General features: G+C 40.1%; 1 protein-coding gene across 12 annotated transcripts in view; it reads left to right on the top strand.

Moving 5' to 3' along the window:
- Nucleotides 1-27,595, top strand: part of RNF6 (ring finger protein 6) — a 127,713-nt gene that overhangs the window by 45,786 nt on the left and 54,332 nt on the right. For 3 of the 12 annotated variants that reach the window (XR_010150401.1, XR_010150405.1, XR_010150403.1), the window contains 2 exons: nt 19,419-19,539; nt 23,673-23,825. The exons of 7 other annotated variants lie outside the window; for them this stretch is intronic. The gene's annotated coding sequence lies outside the window, so the exon portion shown is untranslated. The remainder of the gene's footprint in view (nt 1-19,418; nt 19,540-23,672; nt 23,826-27,595) is intronic. 2 more of the 12 variants (XR_010150404.1, XR_010150402.1) reach the window with 1 other exon arrangement.

Genomic DNA, 27,595 nt, shown 5'->3' with positions numbered 1-27,595 from the left:
TTGAATTATAGATAGGCTCTCCCACTGAGTGCTTAACATTAGAAGAGAAAGGAACCAAGACAGAACTCTGACTGATGGACAGTGACATGTTAGAGAAGGGCAGAGGAAGAGGATGCTGCCAGGAGGTAACGAGAGAGTCTATGAAGAATCCACTAGATCTGTTGACAACCAGGATATTGGTGACCTTGGCAAAGTGGTCTCTATGGAGTTGTGGCAGCCAGTTTCTACTGAGTTGAGGAGTGAATGGGAGTCGATGAAGTAGAGTCGCTGGTATAGACACTGCTTCCAGGAGGTTTGTCTTTCTCTTACTTTCCTAGGGCTGCCACAAACTGCTGGCTTAAACCATCATAGATGTGTTCTCTCACAGGTCTGAAACTAGAAGTTCAAGATTAAGGTGTCAGAGGTTCATTCTCCCTCTGAGACTCTGGACAGAAACCTACCTTGCCTTTTCCTAGCTCTGGTGGTCCCTGCCGATCTTTCCTTCTTGGCTTGTAGACCCATCAGTCTAATATCTGTTGCTGTCATCATTTGGCATTCTCCACTTTGTGTCTCTGTCTTCACTTGGCATATTCTTTTGTTTGTTTGTTAGTTTGTTTTTTTGAGACCGAGTCTCACTCTGTCTCCCAGGCTGGAGTGCAATCGCGCCACCTCGGCTCACTGCAACCACTGCCTCCTGGGTTCAAGTGATTCTCCTGCCTCAGCCTCCTGAGTAGCTGGAATTACAGGCATGTGCCATCACACTTGGCTAATTTTTGTATTTTTAGTAGATTCACGGGTTTCACCATGCTGCCCAGGCTGGTCTTGAACTCCTGACCTCAGGTGATCCACCTGCCTCGGCCTCCCAAAGTGCTGGGATGACAGGCGTGAGCCACTGTGCCCAGCCTGCATTTTCCTCTTCTTTTAAGGACACCATTCTTATTAGATTAGGGCCAACCCTAAAGATCTCAACTTGAATACATTGGCAGAGACCCTATTTTCAAATAAAGTCACATTCACAGGTACTAGGGGTCAGGATGTCAACATATCTTTTTGAAGGACACAATTCAATCCCCCAAAAAGTCTTTAAAGACGAGACTGGGGGCTGGGTGGAGTGGCTCATGCCTGTAATCCAATGACTTTGGGAGGTCGAGGTGGGAGCATCGCTTGAGCTCAGGAGTTCAAGGATACAGTGAGCTATGATTGTGCCATTGCACTCCAGCCTGGGTGACAGAGCAAGACCCTGTCTCTCTCTCTAAAAAAAAAGAGAAGAGACTGGGAAGAGTATGCTTAAAGCAAAAGGAAAAGTACAGTTAGAGAAGACTGAAGACAAATTCCCTGACATAACAATGGCCAGTCTTGACTAGGAAGGGCGAATTTCAGTTCAGAGAGTTTACCAGCCAACCCCTCTGTCCTCCTTCATTCCCCTTCATTAGTTCACATCAGGCCTCACGCCTTAGACAACCACCATGGCCTATTTAGCAGATTTAACTCCTCTTAGAGCTTTCTACAAGATTTACTTGTAAAGAGTTGATGTACTTTGGGAGGCCGAGGCGGGAGGATCACGAGGTCAGGAGATCGAGACCATCCTGGCTAACACGGTGAAACCCCGTCTCTACTGAAAATACAAAAAATTAGCCGGGCGTGGTGGCGGGCGCCTGTGGTCCCAGCTACTCGGGAGGCTGAGGCAGGAGAATGGCGTGAACCCGGGAGGCGGAGCTTGCAGTGAGCCGAGATCGCGCCACTGCACTCCAGCCTGGGCGACAGAGCGAGACTCCGTCTCAAAAAAAAAAAAAAAAAAAAAAAAGAGTTGATGTGGACAACTCTGTGTCCTGAGGTAGCACCAGAGCAAGTTCACTCCTGGCTTTCCCTGGAATGTGAGAGTGCTGTGTTCCAATCTCCTCCACCCCCTGCTTGTTTTTTTGGTCAAACATACTGACACTACATTTTAAGAATTATGAATTCCAAATAAATGTGAAAGAATCATAAAAAAATCAGGCATTTCTGTTGTTTTCCGTGTGCATTTTCAAATCGGAAATTGTCTTGCATCTTGCTATGACTTGGAAGTGCACACTTGCGTAGGAGGAGGTCACTAGGAAGCTGAGGGGAAGGTGGATTATTTCCTGTTACTCTCTCACTCCCTCTTGGATCCCTGTCCTGGTTTTCCCCCACTCCCAGGTTTTCATCACTTTCAGGCAGCTCTTGGCCTGCACCACAGTGCCTCTGCAATCAATTGCTTAGTGTTTGGGGAACTGCGATGGTAACCAGGGCGCCAAAGACAGGTAGGACAAGCTTTACCTTAGGAAGTGCAATCGGGTGAGCACTAAGGCTATCCTGCAGGTACCCAGTAGGTCATCTGAGAGGAGACAAGGAGATGGTGAGTGTGCCTGGGGTCATGGGGGCTGGAGAGGAAAGCTTACTCTTCGCGTCAGGTATCTTCTCAAAAATCACCTGAGGCTGGGTGCAGTGGCTCACGCCTGTAATCCCAGCACTTTGGGAGCCCGAGGCAGGCAGATCACATGAGGCCAGGAGTTTGAGACCAGCCTGGCCAACATGGCCAAACCCCGTCTCTACTAAAACTACAAAAATTAGCCAGGCATGGTGGCGTGCACCTGTAGTCCCAGCTACTCGGGGGGCTGAGGCAGGAGAATTGCTTGAACCTGGGAGGTGGAGGTTGCAGTGAGCCGAGATCACGCCATTGCACTCCAGCCTGGGTGACAGAGCGAGACTCTGTCTCAAGAAAATAAAAAGGCACCGGACGCCAATGGGGAGCATCTTGGTTAATAGTGAACTCCTCAACTGCTGAGGCATCAAGAGGCACCTGATTGTGTCCCCTTCCAAATTCATACAGTGAACCACTAACCCCCAGTGACTCTGGAAATAGGGCCTTTAAAGAGGTGATTAAGTTCAACCGAGGCCGTTAGAGTGGGCCCCAATCCACTCTGACTGGTGAGTGAGTGAGTGTAGGGACGGCAAGCCTGGCAGCCTGTCCCAGAAGCGCGGTGTGGAGGGGAGGGACAGCGCGGAGCCCTCAACTGCCAGGATTTTACAAGGCGGGCTGGGGAGGTCCTCTCACTCCAGGGGCTGCAATCTGGGCTTGGGACCGTTTGTGCCGAGTGGCAACATTCAGGATATTAGCCTTAAAAGATAGTTTTCTAGTCAAAAGTGGTCTCCCCAGCCTAAGGGGGTGAGTAACTTTGTTTCAATATTTTGGGGTTTGTTTTTTTTTTTGAGTCTCCGCCTCCTGGATTCAAGTGATTCTCCTGCCTTAGCCTCTGGGCCTCTGAGTAGCTGGGATTACAGGCACCTGCCTCCACGCCCAGCTAATTTTTTTTTTGTATTTTTAGTAGAGATGGGGTTGCACCATGTTGGCCAGGCTGGTCTCGAACTCCTGACCTCAGGTGACCCGCCCGCCTTGGCCTCCCAAAGTGCTAGGATTACAGGTGTGAGCCACCGTGCCCTGCCTATTTCAGCTTGCTGTCCCTTTAAGTATTGCAGCTGCCCCACTACAGTTACAATAACCGAACTCCAGCATATTCTAAAAGTCCTGGCTTGCTTAGCCAGTCCTCCTCTTTCATTCCAGACTCTTGCCCTCGAAATCCTGTGAGACAGGCACCGAGAGGATGAAATCAATGGCCTGAGTCCTAAATGGCCAGAGAAACAATAAATTGAGATAGGAAGTTCATATGTAATTTACCTGCTGCTTAAAAGTGTTCTAGTAGTTGGGACTGTCACTGTTTGGTGGATGCCAGTGAGCCTATGTGTGTACATGGAATTCAACAAACACTCATATTTTCACCATTAAGAATAAACAACTTTTAACGTTTTGTTATATTTGCTTTCAGGATTTTCTCTTTGCTTTCTTTTTTTTTTTTTTTTTTTTTTTTTTTTTTTTTTTTTTTTTTTTTCTTGAGACGGAGTCTCTCTCTGTTGCCAGGCTGGAGCACAGTGGCGCCATCCCGGCTCACTGCAAACTCTGACTCTCCAGTTCAAGTGATTCTCCTGCCTCAGCCTCCCGAGTAGCTAGGATTACAGGCATACACCACCACATCCAGCTAATTTCTGTATTTTTAGTAGAGCCGGGGTTTTGCCATGTTGGCCAGGATGGTCTCGATCTCCTGACCTTGTGATCTGCCTGCCTTGGCCTCCCAAATGCTTTTTTTTTTTTTCCAAAGAAATAAATCACTGGAGATAAAGCAAAGCAAAAATCACCTTTATTATGTCCAGCTCCTTCCTTCTGCCCCCAACCCCTGCAAGTACTAATATGAATGTGTTGTGCATGATTTTCATCTGTTTTTTAGGCCTGAAATTTTATTTATATCTATCTATCCATAAGCAAAATATGAAATTGTAGGGCTTTTTAAACATTTACAAAAATGACTCAATAGAGTACATATGTCTATCATTTTCACATTACTCTTAGGTTTTTGAGATCTATTGATCTGTCTTTCTATCTATTTATTGATAGTCACTCCTTTTAATGTCTCTACAGTATTTCACTATATGATTTATGTGGGTTTTATTTAACTGTTTCTCTATTGATGAATATTTAGGTTTTCCCACTTCTTCACTGTTACAAGCACAGCTGAAATGCATATCTTGGTTCGTAACTTCTTGCATACATGTATGAGTTTTTTAAAGCTATAGCTTACAGTGGAGGTACTGAACTGTGGGGCATGCACAGCCTAAACTTGCTCTCTCTACAATGGTTGTATCCGTTTATACTCTTATGTGTACTCTGCCGGTTTCTACCTCACCGTGGTCTTGCCAATCTTTGGCATTGTCCTCATCTTTAATTTTTAGTTTGAGCTTCACTGAGTTTGTGCATGTTCTCATATAATTATGATCCACCTGGCTTTTTTCCTTCTCTAAATTACCATTCATATCTTTTGTTCATATATTTTGCTCATGTTTCTATTTTTTTTTTAGTAATTTCTAGGAGTTTTTTACATAGTCTGGGTAGAAAACCTTTCTCTATTTTCACATTATATACATTATATACAGTAAAGATATATTCTAGGCCGGGTGCGGTGGCTCATGCCTGTAATCCCAGCACTTTGGGAGGCCGAGGTGGGCAGATCACGAGGTCAGGAGATCGAGACCATCCTGGCTAACATAGTGAAACCTTATCTGTACTAAAAATACAGAAAATTAGCCGGGCATGGTGGCGGGCACCTGTAGTGCCAGCTACTCGGGAGGCTGAGGCAGGACAATGGCGTGAACCCGGCAGGCAGAGCTTGCCGTGGGCCCAGATCGCGCCACTGCACTCCAGCCTGGGCGACAGAGCGAGATTCCATCTCAAAAAAAAAAAAAAAAGATATATTCTAGAAGTATGTGGCTTGCTTTTAAAATTTATCTTGCTGTTTTAATGCACAGAAGTTTTAATGAAGTCAGATTAATTAGTATTTTCCTTCATGGTTTGTGTTTTTTCACCATTTTTGAAGAAATTGTTCCTTTATCCTGATGTAAAGATGTCACCAATGTTTTCTTTTGAATTTTTAAAGTTTTGCTTTTCCTATTTAGACCTTTAGCCTATCTGGGATGTATTTTTGTGAGTAGTGGAAGATGGAGATCTGTATTTTTTCCATAGTGCTAACCAGCTGTTCCAGCATCGGTTACGGAATGGTTCATTCTTTTCCCAACGACCTGCCATGGCATTCATCACTTACCAGGCTGCGTATGTAGATTATATATGCTCACTTTCCCTTGGTGTATTTTTCTGTCCCTAGTCACTGTTTAATTTTAACATTTTATAATATCAGTTATATATCTTATTGTGGTAAAAGACATTACATAAAATTTCCCATTTTAATCATTTTTAAATATACTATTTAGTGGCATTAAGTGTCATTCACAAAGTTATGCAACTATTACTTATCACCGCTATTTCAAAAAGCATTTCATCACCCCAAACAGAAACTTTGCACCCATTAAACAGTAATTCTTCTTTACCCCCTTCCCCTAGCCCCGATAACTTCTATTATTCTACTTTTTCTGTCTCTATGAATTTGACTAGTCTAAGTACTCCATATAAGTGGAATCATATAAACATATAAAATTTCTCCTTTTGTGTCTGGCTTATTTCACCAAGCATAACGTCTTGAAGTTTCATCCATGTTGTAGCATGTGTAGGAATTTCATTCCTTTTTAAGACTGAATCATATCTCGTTGTATTTTTGTACCACATTTCATCCATTCATCTGCTGATGGACATTCAGATTGCTTCTAACTCTTGGCTACTGTGGATAATGCTGCTATGAACACTTGTGTGCAAGTACCTGTTTGAATCCCTGCTTTTAATTCTTTTGGCTATATACCTAGAAGTGAAATTGATGGATGACATGATAATTCTATGTCTAACTTTTTGAGGAATGACCATATTGTTTTACACAGAAGCTGCACTATTTTACGTTCCCACCAATGCACAATGCTTTCAATTTCTCCATATCTTAACGAACACTTGCTATTTTCTGTTATTATTATTTTTATAATAGCCACCTTAATAGGTGTGAAGTGTTATTTTACTGTGGTTTTGATTTGCACTTCCCTAATGACTACTGATGTTTAGGATCTTTTCATGTGCTCATTGACCATTTATTTGTATATATGCTTTTGAGAAATGTCTATTCAAGTCGTTTCCCCATTTTTGAATTGGATTGTTTAGCTGTAGGAGATTTTAATATATTACAGAAATTAAGCTCTTATCAGATACATAATTTGCAAATATTTTCTCCCATTCTGTTGTCTTCCCATTTTCTTGATAGAATCCTTGATGCACCAAAGTTTTTAATTTTGATGAAGTCCTGTGTATCTGTTTTCTCTTGTTGCCTGTGCTTTTGGTGTCATATGCAAGAAATCATTGCCAAACCCAACGTCATGAAGATTTTCCCCTGTGTCTTCCAATACTTTGATAGTCTTTGCTTTTAGGTTTAGGTCTTTGATTTGTTATGAGTTATTTTTTGTAGATGATGTAAGGTAAGGATCAAACTGTATTCTTTTGCATGTGAATATACAATTTTCCCACACTACTTACAAGTGTGGCTCCAATATTCCCTTTCTCCAACCTTTGTAAGTGAATTCAGTTGGTTTGTGATTAAGAATCATACAATTTTTTATTATTTAAAAAATCTAATAACTTTACCAAGAAGTGTCTAGGGAGGTACTTAGTGTGTGAGCTAGGATATTAGCTTAGGTTTAGACCTTTCAACTGGGAACATTTGGTTACCAGCAACTTTCCCTCTGGGAGCAAGAGGTCAGCTGACTTCATGAGATAATTTTCAAGATCACACTAAGATGATCTGGGCTTTATTTATTTTCAGCAGCAGCTGCTTAGCTAACTGTTACCCGTCTTTTGTTCCTCCACCTTCACGCATGGATAGTTAGTAAAATGCGTAAAGAGAAATAGCTGCACAAAACATAGAAATGATGGCAGGAAAATTCCTTCGCCCAAGGATTTGAACATTTATACTGATCTTGGACTATAGGACCGTTAACGAGTCAGGGGAAATTCTTCGGTAACAAAGTGCTTTTGAATTCTTCACCTATTAAATCTGGATTTTGCTTTTGATTAAATTTTGGCTTGATAATGGTTAGTATCTTGACTCTTCAAAGCTTTTTTTTTTTTGTAAAATCCAGCATTTTAAGGTGTTTCAACAGGAAGTTTGATCCCAATCAGATGGCCCACCATTATCTAAAGCCTTATTTTTGTATTTAAGTAAATCACTTACTTAATGGACTCTGGTATAAACATACTCCCTTAGTGTTGAGGGCATACAGGGCAAATCCCTTCCCAGCCTGACCTCTATTTGTCATCAAAAACAAACAAAACTCACTTTAATCTTTTTGTAAAAAAAGAAAAATCCCATTTGTTTTTAGGTTAGGAGATGTCAAAGTGTAAATTGCACTGGACGGAATTAAACAGGCAAGGAAGACTTTTTAAACAAAACTATTATAATAGGAGAGAGTGTGAACTCAGCTTCACTGAAACAAAGGACTGGAGAGTTTTTAAGAGTCAGGTGGGCATAGGGAGACTGTAGCCTATCTGTGTTTGCTAATTGGCTTTACCAAAAGGAAAAGTAAACTCTCTCCTATCTTCATGACAGGAGGTAATTTTAGAATTTGGAGTAAGGCATCCACTAAAGTCAGACTCCTACCCTCTCAAAGAAACTGAGATGGGGTGCTGTCTTCTTTGGTGGTTACATTTATAAGAGATGCCCTAGTTCCTTCAGAAAGACATTTCCTGGGTCTTAAGGCCGGCAAGAGACTCTTAAGAAGATTTATATATATTTCAAAGAAGATAGAGGAAAAATGTACGATTACAAGTTTTCTAAAGTAAATTTACTGTAGGACACAAAAAAAGGTAGTTCAGGGGCCTGTAGTCTGGAAGAAACCCATTTACAGTTTAGCCAAGCTGAGGGGACCTTAATGGCTGCCTTGGTCAGGGAGCTCCTCTCTGGTCAGGGAGTTAATGTTCTTCAGCCAAGACGCTCTCAGGTGGATCTCCCCTTGCCCTCCTCCCCTTTCGTCTTTCCCTACTCCTTGCCCTTCTCCCTCCCATACACTCTCTCCTTTTTTTGAGCCAAGCCTGGCTTCTTTCTCATCCTAGTCTCCACGGCTCCCTGAGCCTGGATGCCCACCTAGAGTCTGTGGAGCAGGGAGGGGATGGGGTGCATGAGCTGGCAGGGAACCCTTTCTATGCAACCAGCCCCCATCACCTGGCCAGGGTGACAGATCCCTGAGGGAGAAGGTGGGCAGGAGAGGAGCTTGTGGCTGGGAGTGCAGCCTTTTCCCAGGGTGCCCAACACAGCTGACATCTGTGAACGTGTCTTTCTGGGAGCTTTTTTGGTTTTGGTTTTGGTTTTCAGACAAGGACTCACTCTATCACCCAGTCTGGAGCGCAGTGGCATGATCATGGCTCATTGCAGCCTTGACTTCCCAGGCTCAAGCAATTCTCCCACCTCAGCCTTCCAAGTAGCTGGGACTACAGCTGTGCGGCCACCGTGCTTGGCTAATTTTAAATTTTTTGTAGAGATAGGGTCTTGCTTTGTTGCCTAGGCCAGTCTCCAATCGAGCAATCCTCCTGCCTCAATTTCCTAAAGTGCTAGGATTATAGGCGTGAGCCACTATGCCTGGCCAGAGTCTGCCTTTGTTTGCATTTCTGTGTAATGCTCTGTGCCTTCTTGCAGCAGGATCTACTCATTTGTCCTTGGGCATTCAGAAAGTGAAGGAGAGGATGAGCTGGCTATGAACTATGCAGGGCTTAAAAGAGCCAAAAGGCCACACCATTTACGTAAACAACCCCTGTAAGAACATTTTCTGCAAAACTTCATCAGATAAGAAAAGCATATGTAGTTGGGAGGAGAAAAGGAGGAAGAAGACATGGTCCTACCCCTGCCCAAAAACGACACTTCATATGGACCAATTCTTGTGAATCAGGCTACAGTGGTTTTCTCAAGCCTTTGAGGAACTTTAAATTTTCATGTGCACTATCAAGAATAGGATGTGTTTTTATCTCACGCAGAAGGGCCTGTCTGCCTGAGTGGGCTCTGCTCTCACTTATTCCTGTTCATAGCTATTACCATGCAGTCCACTGAGATAGAGAACTCTCTTTAGCAACACCTATAAATATGAGGGAAAGTGCTTTCTTTCTCTTTTTCAAACTTTTATTTTAGGTTCATAGGTACATGTGCAGGTTTGTTATATAGGGAAACTCTTGTCATGGGGATTGATTGTACAGATTATTTCATCACCTAAGTACTAAGTGTAGTACATAATAATTATTTTTTTCTCTTCCTCTCCCTCCTCCCACCCTCCACCCTAAGGTAGGCCCCAGTGTCTGTTGTTTTCCTCTTTGTGTCCATGTGTTCTCATCATTTAGCTCCCACTTGTGGGTGAGAACATGTGGTATCTGATTATCTGTTCCTGTGTTAGTTTGCTAAGGATAATGGCCTTCAGTTCCATCCATGTTCCTGCAAAGGACATGATCTTATTCTTTTTTATGGCTGCATAGTATCCCATGGTGTGTATGTACATTTTCTTTATCCAGTCCACCAGTGACGGGCATTTAGGTTGATTCCATGTCTTTGCTATTATGAATAGTGCTGCAATGAGCGTATGTGTGCATGTGTCTTTATGGTAGAACAATTTATATTCCTTTGGGTATATCCAGTAATGGGATCACTGGGTCAAATAGTAGTTCTTTTTTAGCTCTTTAAGGAATCAACATACTGCTTTTCACAATGGTTGAACTAATTTATACTCCCACCAACAATGTATAAGCATTCCTTTTTCTCTGCAACCTTGCCAACATCTGCTATTTTTTGACTTTTTAATAATAACCATTGTGACTGATTTAAGATGGTATCTCGTTATGGTTTTGATTTGCATTTCTCTAATTATCAGTGATATTGAGTTTTTTTCATATGCTTTTTAGCCACATGTATGCCCTCTTTTGAAAATCATCTATTCATGTCCTTTGACCACTTTTTAATGGGGTTGTTTGTTTTTTCTTGTAAATTTGTTTAAGTTCCTTATAGATGCTGGATATTAGACTTTTGTCAGATGCATAGCTTGCAAAAATTTTCTCCTATTCTGTAGATTGTCTGTTTACTCTAGATAGGTTCCTTTGCTGTGCAGAAACTCTCAAGTTTAATTAGATCCCATTAGTCAATTTTTGCTTTTGTTGCAATTGCTTTTGGCATCTTCATCATGAAATCTTTGCCAGTTCCTATGTCCAGAATGGTATCGCCTAGTTTGTCTTCCAGGGTTTTTATAGTTTTGAGTTTTGCATGTAAGTCTTTAACCCATTGCGTTAGCATGTTCTCACAATGCTAATAAAGACATACCCAAGACTGGGTAATTTATAAAGGAAAGAGGTTTAATTGACTTAAGTTCCACATGGCTTGGGAGGCCTTACAAGTGATAGTGATAGTGATGTTTTTGAGACACAGTCTCACTCACTCTTTCGCCCAGGCTGGAGTGCAGTGGTGTGATCTCAGCTCACTGCAACCTCTGCCTCCTGGTTTCAAGTGGTTCTCATGCCTCAGCCTCCTGAGTATCTGGGATTACAGGCACGCACCACCATGCCTGCTGGCTACCTTTTGTATTTTTGGTAGAGACGGGGTTTCACCTTGTTGGCCAGGTTGGTCTTGAACTCCTGACCTCAAGAGATCCACCCACCTCAGCCTCCCAAAGTGTCATTGTAGAGACCTTTCACCTCCCGAGTTAGCTGTATTCCTAGGTATTTTATTCTTTTTGTGGCAAGTGTGAATGAGATTTGCATTCCTGATTTGCCTCTCAGCTTGGCTGTTGTTGGTGTATAGGAATGCTAGGAATTTTTGTATATTGATTTTGTATCCTGAAACTTTGCTGAAATTGTTTATCAGCTGAAGGAACTTTTGGGCTGAGACTATGGGGTTTTCAAGATATAGAATCACGTTGTCTGCAAACAGGGATAATTTGACTTCCTCTCTTCCTCTGTGGATGCTCTTTATTTCTTTCTCTTGCCTGATTGCTCTAGTCAGGACTTCTGTATTAGTTCATTTTTACACTGCTAATAAAGACATACCAGAGACTGAGCAATTTACAAAAGAAAGAGGTTTATTGGACTTACAGTTCCATGTGGCTGGGGAGGCCCCACAATCATGGCGGAAGGTAAAAGGCACATCTCACATGGCAGCAGACAAGAGAAGAGAGATTGTGCAGGGAAACTCCCCTTTATAAAACCATCAGATCTCGTGAGACTTATTCACTATCACTAGAACAGCACAGGAAAGGCCTGCCCCTGTGATTCAATTACCTCTCACCGGGTCCCTCCCACAACATGTGGGAATTCAAGATGAGATTCAGGTGGGGACACAGCCAAACCATAACATTCCACTCCTGGTCCCTCCCAAATCTCATGTCCTCACATTTCAAAACCAATCATGCCTTCAGTCCCCAAAAGTCTTAGCTCATTTCAGCATTAACTCAAAAGCCCACAGTCCAAAGTCTCATCTGAGACAAGGCAAGTCCCTCCTGCCTATGAGCCAGTAAAATCAAAAGCAAGTAAGTTACTTCCTAGAAACAATGGGAGTATAGGCATTGGGTAAATACAGCCATTCCAAATGGGAGAAATAGACCAAAACAAAGGGGCTACAGGCCCCATGCAAGTCCAAAATCCAGCAGGGCAGTCAAATCTTAAAGCTCCAAAACTGCTTCCTTTGACTCCATGTTTCACATACAGGTCAAGCTGATGCAAGAGGTGGGTTCCCATGGTCTTGGGCAGCTCTGCTCCAGTGGCTTTGCAGGGTACAGCCTCCCTCCTAGCTGCTTTCATGGGTTGGCATTGAGTGTCTGTGGCTTTTCCAGGTGCACAGTGCAAGGTGTCAGTGGATCTACAGTTGTGGGGTCTGGAGGATGGTGGCCCTCTTCTCACAGCTCCACTAGGCAGTGCCCCAGTAGAGACTCCCTATGCAGGCTCCAACCCCACATTTCTCTTCCTTGCTGCCCTCGCAGAGGTTCTCCATGAGAGCCTCGCCCCTACAGCAAACTTCTGCCTGGACATCCAGGCATTTCCATACATTCTCCGAAATCTAGATGGAGGTTCCCAAACCTCAATTCTTGACTTCTGTGCACTGGCAGGCTCAACACCATGTGGAAGCTGCCAAGGCTTGAGGTTTGCACCTTCTGAAGCCATGTCCCAAGTTCTATGTTGGCCCCTTTCAGCCATGGCTGGGGCAGCTGGAATGCAGGGCACCAAGTCCCTAGGCTGCACACAGCATAGGAACCATGGACCTGGCTCATGAAACCACTTTTTTCTCCTAGGCCTCCAGGCTTATGATGGGAGGGGCAGCTGTGAAGACCTCTGACATGTCCTGGAGACATTTTCCCCATTGTCTTGGGGATTAACATTCGGCTCATTGTCACTTATGCAAATTTCTGCAGCTGGCTTGAATTTCTCCTCCGAAAATGGCATTTTCTTTTCTACTGCATCATCAGGCTGCAAATTTTTTGAACTTTTATGCTCTGCTTCTGTTATAAAACTGAATGTCTTTAACAGCACCCAAAGTCATTCAGGAGAAGATTGTTTAAGCAGACATGAACTAAATAAACAGTAATACGTGGGAAAGCAAGATCTCATTCATGAGAGGCAGTAAAAGGAATGAAACAAATAAGTAAAGAAAAGCAAGCAGAACCAGATTCTTTAGAGATTTTTAGGTAGCAGAATTATCAGGTACACAAAATAACAGTGGTTTATACTGAACATGATAGTATAACATGTTTAAAGGAATAAAAGACGATATTGAATGTATGAATAAAGAAAAAAAGACTATTTTTAAAGACCTTAGTAGATTTGGAAAAGGAACAAATAAGTCTTAGAAATCAAAATACGATACTATATTAAAAAGTCTCAGGGGTTAGGGTTAAAAAAGGGGACAATGGAGACACATGATCAAAGGCAGACTTAATATACTATAAAGTAGATATGAGAAAATACTCCTGACACAACATAGAAAGATGAAGAATTGGAAAATATGAAGAAGTGCTTCAGAAACACAAATTACAGGGTTGGTGGCTGTAGCCTATATCAAATCATATAGTTTCGAAGTGAGAGAATAAGACAGTTTTCAAAGAAATAATGGCCAAAATTTTTCCAGAACAAATGGAAAATGTGACTCTTAAAATTCAGGGACTGTAATAAGTCCCAGGGATGATAAATAAAAAGAAACCCATACTTAATTAGCTGATAGAACAAGTGAGGGCCCCACTGTCAACCTGTATATTCAATCTCCATTAGGCTTAATTTATTTTCTTTTCGATTAAAACATACAAATCGAATTTTTAGTATTTTTTCCAGTGAATTATTTTGGGTATCCTATTTTTGTGACAGCTACTATAGCTCTTTTCATACTACTTTTCCTAACCTGTGAAAAATATTTGAAACTCATTTTTCAGGAGATGAAACAGAGGCAGAAAATAGCATATAATTTGCCCTTGGTTACCTGGCTGTTAAGCGGCAGGGTCAGAATAAAACCTAAGCCTCTTTGATCTCAGAATCCATTTTCTTTCCATGTTAGTACCCAGAGCCTCTAGTTACAGATATTAGTAGATTCTTAAGTATAACAATAAATTTTAGGTACGATCAGGGAGATTTAGATGCAGGAGGGATCTCCGATTACCTAGAACAGAAGAAACATGAAGAAGCGGAGGTGTTGAGAGGTGAAGGAATGCAACCCAGGTTCCAGAGTTAGCGAGGCGAACCCAGGTCCCTGGACAGAGTTAGTGTGTGCTCTTTCTTTTTAAAATTTATTTAAAGAATTTACCTATATCTTCATTCTTAGATGTAAATACTTACAGGTAGGGTACGTATAGCTTATACAGATATATATGAAAAGCTAGATTTAAAATTATCCATCTAATTTATTCTGAAGTATTGACAGATGAAATTACATGATGCATGAGATTTACTTCAAAATAATGCAGAAGTCTGGTGGGAAAGGGAGGAGTATGGACGAAACAAAACTGGCCACAAGTTGGTTTTTTTTTTGTTTTTTTTGTTTGTTTGTTTGTTTTTGAGACGGAGTCTCGCTCTGTCGCCCAGGCTGGAGTGCAGTGGCGCGATCTCGACTCACTGCAAGCTCCGCCTCCCGGGTTCACGCCATTCTCCTGCCTCAACCTCCCGAGTAGCTGGGACTACAGGCACCCGCCACCGCGCCCGGCTAATTTTTTGTATTTTTAGTAGAGACGGGGTTTCACCGTGTTAACCAGGATGGTCTCGATCTCCTGACCTCGTGATCCACCCGCCTCAGCCTCCCAAAGTGCTGGGATTACAGGCATGAGCCACCACGCCCGACCACAAGTTGGTAATTGTTGAAACTCAGAGATAAGTGTGGGATTTCATTATCTAGTCTCTCCATCTTTGTATACATTTGAAAGTTTCCACAATAAAACAAATATTTAAAAATTAGTTGATCAATAAATATTTCTTTCTGTTGGAATCAATGTGCTACAGAGATGTTATAAATATTACAGTCAGGTGTCAACCATAAACTGTCATGCTGTCTTTGACAAGTCTTGAAATAGCTCTTCATTCTAAAAGTATATTAGCTAAATTATATCATAACTTCAATGGTTTTTAATCCTATTTTGTTAATATCTCATACTAATGTTTGGTTTTGCCAAAATAGTAGAATTCTAAGACAAATTAAAAATAGTTGGGACTTGCGGGCTTGGGAGAGAAGCAGATTTACTCATAGGAAATAGTATTCTCATCCATTGAGGAAAAGCCTTAATGAATGTTTCATTTTGACAGTAGTTCTGCCCTGGTACAATGTTCTGTGTTCTTCCATGAGATGATCAGTCAGGTGCAGCAAAAAAGGAGACACAGGAGAGGCACTGGGAGACAGAGTTTATTGTACTCATGTGTCTTACAGACAGGTCAGCACATGCCATACAGGGTCACAGGGGAAGTACCAGGTTTTCCTTAGGAGGCAGAAGACAGAAACAAAGGGAGAGTTTAGGCTATAGTCTTTACTGCAATTTCCCTAGGAAAAGCAGGGCAGGGCATGGTGACCAGTTTAGGACTGGCTAGTTTGAATGATTCCGGTGGGTTCTAAGCTAGAGGGATGGTCTTTAGTGGCCTGGTACCTGGCTCTGGGATGATGAAGGCACCCCTTCCTGGGGTGCACAAGCCAGATAGAGGAGGTGTGGCTCTGCGTTGGTTAGTTTTTATATCAAAGGCATGCTCTGGCTGAGTCCTTTGCCGTCTCTAAGAATTGGCTAGCCGTGGACAGGCAGTCTCTCCCCAGTCAGAAGAGTTTTTAAGATGTGAAAACATCATAATATACAGAAGATAAAAAATATAAATAATACATATAGCCTAGATAGGTAATGTTTAGACAAAAGGTTTAAATTGCTCAGTATATGAAAGTAATAGAAATCTGGGGGTTGACTTGGGTCAACTGACAACATGACATTGGATTCCCTGGAAGCTAATTGGAGGTGATTTTGAGTGGAACAGAAAGCGAAAGAGAAGACACAAGGGGATTTTCTGCTAGGCAGGGCAAAGGGGGAAGAGTGCGTTGAGGTGAACCTGACAAAAACAGCTGAGGAATTCCAGGACACGCCTTTATAATTAAGTTCTAAAATTGCAGAGAAAACACAGACTGCTCAAACATAAAAGGTGTTAGAACCAATAAGATAATTCAGTAAGTTAGTTAGGTATAAAGTCAACACAGAAAAATAGTTTTGCCGTATACTAACAACAACCAACAAGTAAACATAATAAAAATATTCTATTTGCAATAGTAACAAAGGTCATGTAGTACCCTAGGGGAAAAAGCAATATGTGTAATATTTTCATAAATAAAACAAAAACATTTTACTGAAGGACATAAAGGGGACCTAAATAAATGAAGAGACTTCATATTCTTGAAAGGAAAAAGTCAACAGTGTGAAGGTCAACTTTACCCAAACCATTCATACAGTTCATAAAATTTTATTCAGAATCACAGTAGGACTTTTTATTATGGGAATTTTAACAGGTTGAAGGCAAAGTATATCTGGAAGATTAAATGAGCATATTTTTTAAAATATTTTAAAAGAATACAGACTGGATTTGCTAATCCAGGTATCAGAACATATCAAAAAGTTGCAGCAATTCAACTAGCATGGTATTGAGGCACAAATGGTCAAACAGGTCCGTGGGACAAAATGGAGAAAACACAAATAGATTCACTTTTATTATGAGATTTAAAATTAATAAAATGACATTTCAAATCAGAGAGCTGAGGATAACTTTTTTTTCTTTTCATGGCCATCTGAATTTTTGTTCCCCAAAATGCAAATGTTGAAGCCCTAACCCCCAGTACCTCACAATGTGGCTGTTTTTGGACATAGGGTCTTCCAAGGGGTAATTAAATTAAAATGAGTCCATTAAAGTCAGCCCCGATCCATTCTGACTGGTGGCCTTATAAGAAGAGGATCTGAGGACATCCAGAGAGACACCAGGAGCATGCATGCCCAGAGGGAAGGCCACATGAGGACAAAGCAAGAAGGAGGCCATTTTAAGTCCAGGAGAGAAGCTTCAGAAGGAATCGGCTCTGCCAACACCTTGATCTCAAATGTCCAGCCTCCACAAATGTAGGAAAACAGGTTTCAGTTGTTTAAGCCACCTAGTCTGTAGTATTTTGTTAGGGCAACCCTAGCCATCTAATACATCATCCAACTGTCTCAGCACAATTTATAGAATAATATTAGGGTCCTACCTCACAGCATGTGCAAAATAGTGTTTACATGAATTGTTGACAAATGTTCAAAAAAAAAAAAAAAAGAAGAAGAAGATAGGCTGGATGCAGTGGCATAAGCCTGTAGTCCCAGCTACTTGGGGGGCTGAGGTGGGAGAATCGCTTGAGCCCAGGAGTTCAAGTCCAGCTGGGGCAACACAGTGAGACTCTATCTCTTAAATAAAAAAAATAGGTAGTAGAAGAAAATAGAGAACTTTTAATAATCTTATAAAATTGTAAAATTATGATGATGCTGTTATAAAAGCTAGTAGCCAAGTCAAAAGTAGTGAGGTTAAGTTAAAAAGTTTGACATTATAGTATGGGAAGTCCCTCAAAATCAACAGCTTCTAGGTTGGGTCTGTGTTTATCGAACTGCACATTTTTGATACTAAGTAGATTCTCTTTAATTGACATGTTTAATATTATCACTTACTTTTCATGCACAGCTCAATATATTTCAGGAAAAAAGAATTTAAGGCAATTTTTTTTCTAGAGGGGCATTGTTTCTAAGATTTGTAATTCAGACAAAAATTCTTAATTTTCAGTGAGTAGAAATGATCAATAGTTTATATCATAGAAATCATTTTGACAAGATTTTGTTTAAAATTTTAGCCTCTACAAATCTAAAAATATAAGGAATTGACTTCTTTAAGTATTCTTGTATGTTGAAGCATGGTTAGTAAAAACAATGTGTTTTGAGTCCTTAACTTTTCTTTAATGCTTTCTTCCTTTCATATACTCCTTATATTCGTTATTGTATTTGGATTTTCTGGGTGTCATGAGTGTTGCTTTACCAAATTTTGGAGTTTGAGTTGGAAAATTTGTTATTTCTGTTTTTAATTTATTCTCTTCAAATTTGAGGAATTCCCTAGGCAGGATATTTTTCAGATACTTAGCCTAAATGGAATTAATAATTAAAAACTCATAATGTTTATTATACTTAATAATTTTTTTTTTTGAGATGGAGTTTCACACTGTCACCCAGGCTGGAGTGCAGTAGCATGATCTCTGCTCACTGCAAGCTCCACCTCCTGGGTTCACGCCATTCTCCTGCCTCAGCCTCCCGAGTAGCTGGGACTACAGGTGCCCACCACCACGCCCGGTTAATTTTTTGTATTTTTTAGTAGAGACGGCGTTTCACCGTGTTATCCAGGATGGTCTCAATCTCCTGACCTTGTGATTCACGTGCCTCAGCCTCCCAAAGTGCTGGGATTACAGGCGTGAGCCACCGCACCCAGCAATAAATTTTTAATATTAACACTAAAAATACTGATATACCAAATAATCCTATAACTACTACAATTGATGAAATAATCTAATTTCTATCTTCTATGACATATTTCTATTTAAAATATTGTGAACATTTTGGCTCAAAGGCAATATAATGTCCCTGAATTTTATGTATCTAAAACTCACAATGTTTATACTAAATATTAAACTGTTTTCATATTTATACATTTGAAAGTTCTTAGCAATTTTTTTGTTAAAATTTACAGCTTTCACAATAATTAATTATTGTAGTATATTTATACTTCTATTAGCTGATCATGTTTTAGCATAAAAAGAATACTAATATCTGAAAGCTAATGTTCAAATATTAATAATAAATGTAAATAACAAACCCTGTTCATATTATTGACTTTGTTACTTAAGGTTCCAGATCATAAATTATGCACAAGTTAGAGATGGTAGAAGAGAAGTTCATATAGGAATTCAGCTATTGGGCCTTCAGAATAATGGGGAAAAAAACTTGAAACAAACAAAAAAGGCAAACACAAAAGTAATTATTGCCTAAAATTCTACTGTATAGAAATAACCACTTTAAGTATTTGTTAAAAATTCAATACACACACACACACACCCAAACACAGACATTCACCTACTGAGACATAGATATACAATTTTATGTAATGGGGTTCTATTGCAAATATTGTTCTAAAACCTGTTTTTATCACTCAGCAATGTCATGTAAATCAATATAAATCTGCATAGTCATTTTCAGTGACTATATGATAGTCAATTGAATAATTATCATACTTTTCTTAACCATTTTTTACTAGTAGATATTTATAAATAGACCAACTTTCACAGATACCCTAACGCTATGATAAATAGCTTTTTACATACATTTAAATTTACTTTATATTTATCTATCTTGTTATGGTAAATTCCTGGAAGTGTGAATGCTGACAACGATCTTCCAGGGGATGAATGGGCAATTCAATCGTCCAGCATACACATATATACACACGTGCTGCTCATAGTTGATCATTCCTGAGGAATAGACGTCTGACCCAAGGTGAGCCATTTGGATCCCCTCTCCTTGGAACTTGAAATTTGAACGCAGACGCAGAGACCTCAAACCATCGAAACTGTGTCATCATCTTATGGAGGTGTTGCAGAGAGAAAGTACTCTAATGTTTGCTGAGGTTACTGTAGCTTCCCTGGCTCCTCTCTCCTACCTTCCTGGAGTCCTGGAGTCTCTGTCTATCCATCCATCCATCCATTCATGTTTCATCTATTCATCCATTTGTCTTTCTATCTATCCGTCCATCTATTCATCTATTTATCCATCCAACGACTTATTCTTCTATCTATCTATCTATCTATCTATCTATCTATCTATCTATCTATCTATCTTCTAGCTAGCTAGCCATCCATCTATCCATCCATCCATCCATCCATCCATCTATCCATCCATCCATCCATCCATCCATCCATCCATCCATCCATCTATCCATCCATCCATCCATCCATCCATCCATCCATCCATCCATCTCTTTTTCTCTTTATGCTACCTCTTATTCTGTGGGCAACTACAATAAATTAACCAGAGTAAAGTTTCTAGACCAAAGGGCACACTCTGTTTATACTTTTATACAAGTGTCAAATAATCTTCCAGAAAGATTATGCTGCCAGCTTGAGGATTCACATTTCTTCATGTCCTCACTGATGCTGGAATTGGTCAATCCTTTTAATCTTTGTCAACCTGCAAAGTGAAAAATATCTGTTTGTTTTCACTTCTTTGATTGTTACTGAGGATGACTTGTTTGCCTTTTTTTGCCCCTTTTAAAAATAATTACTTGTTTGTGCCTTAGTTCTATTTTCATACTGTGCTATATTTTATTAATAATTTTTAAAGACTTTTTGTATACTAGAGATAATAACACCTTTTTCAAATGCGCTACAAATCTTTTTTTCCCAGTTGTTATTCATGTTTCTTTCTTAACAGAACTTTTCTATTTTTTCAAGGAAGTCAAATTACACCCATTGCCATTGTGTTCTCTGGTTTCTCTGCAAAGTTTAAAATGGACTTCTCTAGTCCAAGATTATATAATAATTATCCACATTTTCTTGTAATATTTCTAGTTTCATTTTTTAAAATTTTTAAAATTTATTAATTTGTTTATAACAGCTTTATTGGGATAAAATTTACATATCATTTAATTCGCCCAATTTAAAGTGTACAGTTTGATGGTTTTTAGTATAGTCACAGTTGTGCAACCAACACCACAACCAATTTTAGAACATTTTCATTACCCCAACAAGAAACGCTATACCCATACCCACTAGCAGTCATTCCCCGTTTCCCCAGTACTGCAACTTCCCTCAACACCCCAACCCTAGGCATCCTGTTTTGTTTTAACTTTAAATCTTTTCTCTGGATGGAACTTATTTTGGTGTAAAGAATAAGGTAGAGACCCAGCTTAATTTATTTTCTAATTGGTTGACTAGTCATTTCACCCCCAACTAATTTGTAATGCTCTCCCCATGTTATATAAACTCCCATCTGTTACTTTAGTGTAATTCAGTGTAGGTAATGAGGGTCTACTGATTTGTCTTTTCTTACACTGGAACTGTAGTACCTGGCAGTTCTGATTTCTTATTTTATCTAAGTTCCTAAAAAATGAGAGAATCTGATACTTTCTAAGTAGTTTTTATTTTATTTTTGTTTTTATTTCAGTTATTTAGTTCCAGCTTTATTGCATTGTGGTCAGAGAAACATAGATTGAGTTATTTCTGTTATTTGAAAATTTGTTTTTTAAAATTTGGTTGATTGTTGTAAGTTTTCCATGTTTGAAAGAATGTTTATTCTTCTCTATTAAGGGTACAGGGTTTGATAACACACAATAATATGCACACAGCTCTCTTGACAAATACATATGTGGTATTTTAACTATAATACCCAAATTTTAAATATCCTTTTATTTGGGCAAAGACTGAGAGAATAATGTCAGTATTCTCCACCATTTTGTGTCTGTCATTTCCTTCTGTTTCCTCCACTTTTAAACCTTATGTAACCAATGTATTAACTGATGCGTAATGGCTTATAGCACTTGTGTCTTCATTTGTGGATCGTCCCCTTAATCTTTACAAGGTGATCCTCTTTTTCTCCCTAATATTTTTTAGTTTGAATTCAATGTTGTCCAGTGTTAATATTGAAAACTCTTACTACTTGATTTTATTTCTTTCTTTTTCTAATTTGCCTCCTCTACATTTGGATAGCCATTTATCTGGAACTATTCTGAGACATTTTGTAGGAATATTTCTTTTAAGTTAGGTTTTGTGTTTTGATCCATTCTACATTTTCTGCCACTTATATTTACTATATATAATGTATATTTGGCCACAGTTCTGTTACTATGTTTTCTCTCTCTTTTAAAAGCGGCTTTCATGCTGTTCTCTTTGTTTTCTGCAATCCAATGAGCAGAATTATCTAAGAGTGACCCAGGAAGCTCACTCTGGGTTGTCTAACCAGGACCTGTGGCTTGTTTAAGACTCCTTCTGCCCTGTCCGCCCCTTAAACTGAAAGAGCTGCACCCAAAGCCCGCTCTTCAAGGTGCCTACGGCTGGGCAGCTGGCTTTTCCATACAACCCATGGAAACAGATGACGCCTGAGCCATGACTCTTGGGGCCTGGCTTTCTGTCTATTCCCCTACTGACAAGGTTGTTCTCACCCTTTTCCTACCAGAATGGGAGCAACAGTTGGATGGGATCCCTTCAGACCTATTGCCCGTCCAGCAGCGGTGCAGGCTCTGGCTTGCCTTTCAGAGGCAGAATCAGGGACATGGGCCTTCCCTTGATGACGCTCATAATTTCCCCCAGTAAAGCCTGTTTGCTGTCTATACCCATACCTAACCCATATGATGTTGTAGAATTCATCCTGAACCCTGTTCTATATTATTGCCCCATCCTCCACCCCACTTCACTGGGATAATTTGGGATGCATGCAGTTTTGATTTTAGTCTTTCTGATTTTTAAACCAGAAACTTGTTACACAAAGTAGAATTATTAGAAAAAAAGAAACATACCATGGGGGTTTTCTCTGTCTGTGACATGATCTAGTCATGTAGATGCAGATAGATTTAGGATTTGTTTGTTGTTTATTTTAGAGACAGAGCTTTGCTTTGCCACCCAGGCTGGGGTGCAGTGGCATGATCGTAGCTTACTGCAGCCTTCAACTCCTGGGGTCAAACAAGCCTCCTGCCTCAGCCTCCCAGATTTAAAATATCTTTTAATAATAAAATACCTATGAGAGAGAGAAGGGAGAAGAATTGATGTCTCTTGTTACTTCTGAAACTATAAGACAGAGGTTGATTAGGAGTTTTTTTTTGTTTTTTGTTTTTTTTTCAGGCAGAATCTGGCTCTTTTGCCCAGGCTGGAGTGAAGTGGTGTGATCTTGGCCCACTGCAACTTCTGCCTCCTGGGTTCAAGCGATTCTCCTGCCTCAGCCTCCTGAGTAACTTGGATTACAGGTGTGCGCCACCACACCCGGCTAATTTTTTTATTTTTAGTAGAGACGGGGTTTTGCCATGTTGGCCAGGCTGGTCTCAAGCTCCTGACCTCAAGTGATCCACCCACTTCAGCCTCCCAAAGTGCTAGGATTATAGGTGTGAGCCACAACGCCCAGCCGGGAGTTTTGTCATAAGTATTACAAGCTAACAGAAAATGTGGAATAAGTCTTGCTTATTGCCTTAACATATATGTACACCTAACTTATCATGTTTATTGATTATTGTTTATATGGCTCTATCAGATAGGCAGGTATCTTTGTGTTTTCTCTGATGTATCTCAAGCACCTAGATAAATACCAGTATGTGGCAGCTACTCAATAAATATTTGCAGAGTGAATAAATGAACAAATGGTCTCAATCATTAGTGAAATAAAAGATGGTATTCTTTGTCATCTTCCCCTTTGGATGTGTTTAGATATCATGACTTTGATCTCTGGTTTTCCATGTTAACTCTACACATACTACTTAGTTCCTGAAATGGGGAAGACTATTCTTTTATTCTGAGATTGCTTTCAGATAACAGTCAGTACTTTCAAAAAAAGACAAAATAGCTCTAGAAAAGGACCAGTGTTTTATAACTATGTTTTACTTATAATCCACTTTTGAATTATAACTAACTTTTCCTGTTTTCTACTAGTTGTTTTAGAGTTCCGAATATCAATGGAAAATTGTACTTCTTTTCACCTACAGCACAGCCAAGTACAGTGTGTGGTCATTTCTCCCTCGATTTTTGTACCTGCAGTTTACCAAAGCTGCCAGTGCTTTCTTCTTGTTCATTACTATATTGCAGGTAATGTTTTTGAACACGTTATTAGATTAGGATTCTTAAAGAGTTTAAGGAAACACTCGTAAGAATTTCATTTAGCTGAAACTAGAGTTTCAAATTAAATTCAATGTAGAGAATAAATTTAAATACTCTAAGAAGAGAATTCTTTTCTTACAGTATTTAAGTCATTCAGTGAGACACTGAAATTCCATTTTGGGGCTGAAAAATACGCGGATGCGCAATAGATGCTCTGGCCCGCAGTTCATCCTGATCGAGATCTTTAATGACATATTATTGGAGCAATTTCGGTCATTTATGGCACCTCCAAAATAGGATAATTTTACTATATTTTGAAATAAAAAATTTAAAGGAAGTCCGAATAGTAGTTTAAATAGCATCTTTTCAAAACGAGTTAAATTCAAGGCTTTCCATAATCTGGTTTATTCCTGTTTGTTCAACCTTATTTCTGTTATGAACCCTGCAATTTAACCAGATACGTCTCCTCCCATTTATTCAATTTTCTTCCTATATCCTAAACCTAGAAGGTATTAATCTATCTATATCCTACCTATTCTTTTAAAATATCTTGACTGGGTGCAGTGGCTCATGCCTGAATCCCAGAACTTTGGGAGGCCGAGGTGGGTGGATCACGGGGTCAAGAATTCAAGACCAGCCTAGCCAACATGGTGAAACCCCGTCTCTACTAAAAATACAAAAATTAGCCGGACGTGGTGGTGCATGCCTGTAATCTCAGCTACTCTGGAGGCTGAGGCAGGAAAATCACTTAAACCCGGAGAAGGGAGGTTATAGTGAGCCGAGATTACTCCACTGCACTCCAGCCTGGGCGACAGAGCAAGACTCCATCTTGGAAAAAAATACATAAAATAAAATAAAATATCTTACATCTTTAGTCTTTTCTTTTTTTTTTTTCTTTTCTTGAGACAGAGTCTTGCTCTGTTGCCTGGGCTGGAGTGCAGTGGAAAGATCTTAGCTCACTGCAACCTCCACCTCCTGGGTTCAAGCAATTCTCCTGCCTCAGCCTCATAAGTAGCCGGGACTACAGGCGAGTGCCACCACACCTGGCACATTTTTGTATTTTTTGTAGAGACAGGGTTTTGCCATGTTGGTCAGGCTGGTCTCGAACTCCTGACCTCATGATCCGCCTGCCTCGGCCTCCCAAAGTGCTGGGATTACAGGTGTGAGCCACCGCACCTGGCCACATCTTTAATCTTTTAAAAGCCCTAAACCATCCTCCTCCAAACTTCACCAAATGCTATAGTCCATGCTGACTTCTCCCTTCTCTAATGTCTGTAACAATGATCTATGTAACATATTATAACTAGTTTTGTTTCTCCCAGGAAGTTTAAAATCATTGAGAATGGAAACAACATCTTAGAAGCTACTAAGCTTTGAGATAAGAATTTGATAAACTTGTTGAATTGACCTTAAATGGGAGAATTCGATTCAGTAAACATGTGTAGAGGACACATAGCATGTGTCAAAATCTGTTCATGGAATTAAATATTTAAGGATGAATGATTAGACATGCTGCCTGCCCCTGGAAAGCTCAGAGTGTAACATACAAGATTTTATAAGACAGAGTATTGATAAAGTGCTGAAGGAACACAGCCTGCTTCTGGCTTGGGGGTGGGTGGTTTAGAAAAAGCTACTGAAAAGAGGTGACATTTAAGCCAAACATTACAGAAGGAGAAACGTAATCCGATGGACCAAGGAAGACCTCTGGGCACAGCGCGCAGCGTGAGCAAACGCGTGGAAACTGGAAACATTGGGCGCCTTTTTGGAGCGAACTAGGAACCAAGGGGACAGGGAAACGTAGAACTTTCACACTGAATCCTTTCATATATTTTGAATTGTGAAACGTGTTGAATGTGTTACATATTCAAAAATAAATAAGTTACAAATATAAAATATTAAATTTTTCTCTAGTATATGAAGTGTTCCAGAAACAGTAAAAATTTTGTTTGGGTAACATAGGATAGAGTGGAAAAGCAGCTCAAGGTGTTAGCTGAGGCCAGGTTATAAAAGAGGTTGGTGTGTTACCCGCAGAAGGTTGGACTTCATCCTGGAGACAGTGAGAAGACAGTGGCAGTTGTGAGCAGCTCACTGACATGAACAGCTCTGGTGCCTTGCGTGAGGAAAAGACAGGAAGGGGTCCACGGGTAGAGGGACCAGCTTGGAGCTGCACCCCAGAGAAATGGAGAAGAGGGAGACATACAAGAGATGTTTCAAAGGCAGTTCATTGAGCGCGTAAGCGATCCTAAAATTTCCCCCCTTTTTTCTTCTAGTCCTCAGATTCCCTTTAACATTGTTATAATAACTATTGGGAACTTTATTTCTCATATTCTAAACAGTAGGTAGCCCTAGAGCACTAGCCACAACTAATTCTTACCTAGGACACATTATTCCCTTGGGTCTCCAAAAAATGTCTCCTCTGCCAAAAAAAAAGAAAAAAAGAAAAAAAGGAGAAAAGGTTCAGTTAAGATATCAGGATATCAGACCATCTGGGCCGGGCGCGGTGGCTCGCGCCTATAATCCCAGCACTTTGGGAGGCTGAGGCAGGTGGATCACCTGAGGTCAGGAGTTTGAGACCAGCCTGGCCAACATGGAAAAACCCTGTCTCTACTGAAAATACAAAAATTAGCTGGGCGTGGTGGCATGCACCTGTAATCCCAGCTACTCAGGAAGCTGAGGCGGGAGAACCACTTGAACCTGGGAGGTGGAGGTTCCAGTGAGCTGAGATAGCACCACTGCACTCCAGCCTGGGCAACAGAATGAAATTCTGTCTCATAAAAAAAAAAAAAAAGATATCAGACCATCTGGATTTAACTGTTTTGAAAAGATGCTATTTCAGATTAAGATTTAGATTTTGAAATATCCTTTCAAGATGTAATAAAAGTATCCTACAAGGAAGGCAATGTATGACTGAGGTGTTGTTAAGTAGTTGCACTGGTGACTTTTCTATCACGTGATAGTGTCACACTCAAGGGATAGTTTTAATATGCTAAGACTTTCCTTCCCCTTTTTATTTAACATGTCTATTGTCTTCATGCCCTGAGCCATGTCACTAGTAGTGTGACTTTGAGTGTAATAATACTGTGATTTTGAGCAAAATATAACAAGAATTGATCATAAAATTAATAGTGTAACTCTGATTGTTTTGAAGTAAATTCCAGGTATGTCCCCAACAGGAAGATATATAACTCTCTTACCTTTGATGATTTTTCTTATGATTTCAGGCATTGAAGAGGTTATAGAAGATTAAGTAAGTTTACTGTTAAATAATGAAATGTTCTCAAAAGTACAGCCTTGTACATAAAAGTATTATTGTTGATTTTTTTTCAAGCAGTTGATTAAAGCTGGTGTAATTCCTTTAAGTCTATAGTTGTTGTGAAGAGTGAATTAAAGTTTTGAGGTTTTAAATTTTAAGTTATATACTCTGGCTTATATATCTGAGAGACTAACAGGACTTACTAGCTGTCATAAGAACTATGATAGTATCTTTGGGGTTCTAATCCAACTGTAGGTCAAAGTCTTAAGCGGCTGAAAGGGATGCACACACAAATCGTGCTGCATCTTCATTTCACCTTTAGCCTTGTCCCAGGTACAGGGAGGTATTTAGTCATGTTTTCTGTTTGCTCTGACCCTATCTCCTATGGCTTAGGTCACTCTGGTAGAGTCTCCTTCCTCCACACCCACAGTCTTAATGATCATTTTGTAAAATCGCTAGCTATCGTTATTCACAAGCTTCAACCCATCCTGTAAAGACATGACAT

The sequence above is a fragment of the Pan troglodytes genome, chromosome 14, assembly GCF_028858775.2.
Source record: "Pan troglodytes isolate AG18354 chromosome 14, NHGRI_mPanTro3-v2.0_pri, whole genome shotgun sequence".
In the NCBI taxonomy this organism is placed as follows: Eukaryota; Metazoa; Chordata; class Mammalia; order Primates; family Hominidae; genus Pan; species Pan troglodytes.
The sequence above is the reverse complement of the archived record's forward strand: the minus strand, read 5'-3'. Positions and strand labels throughout refer to the sequence as shown.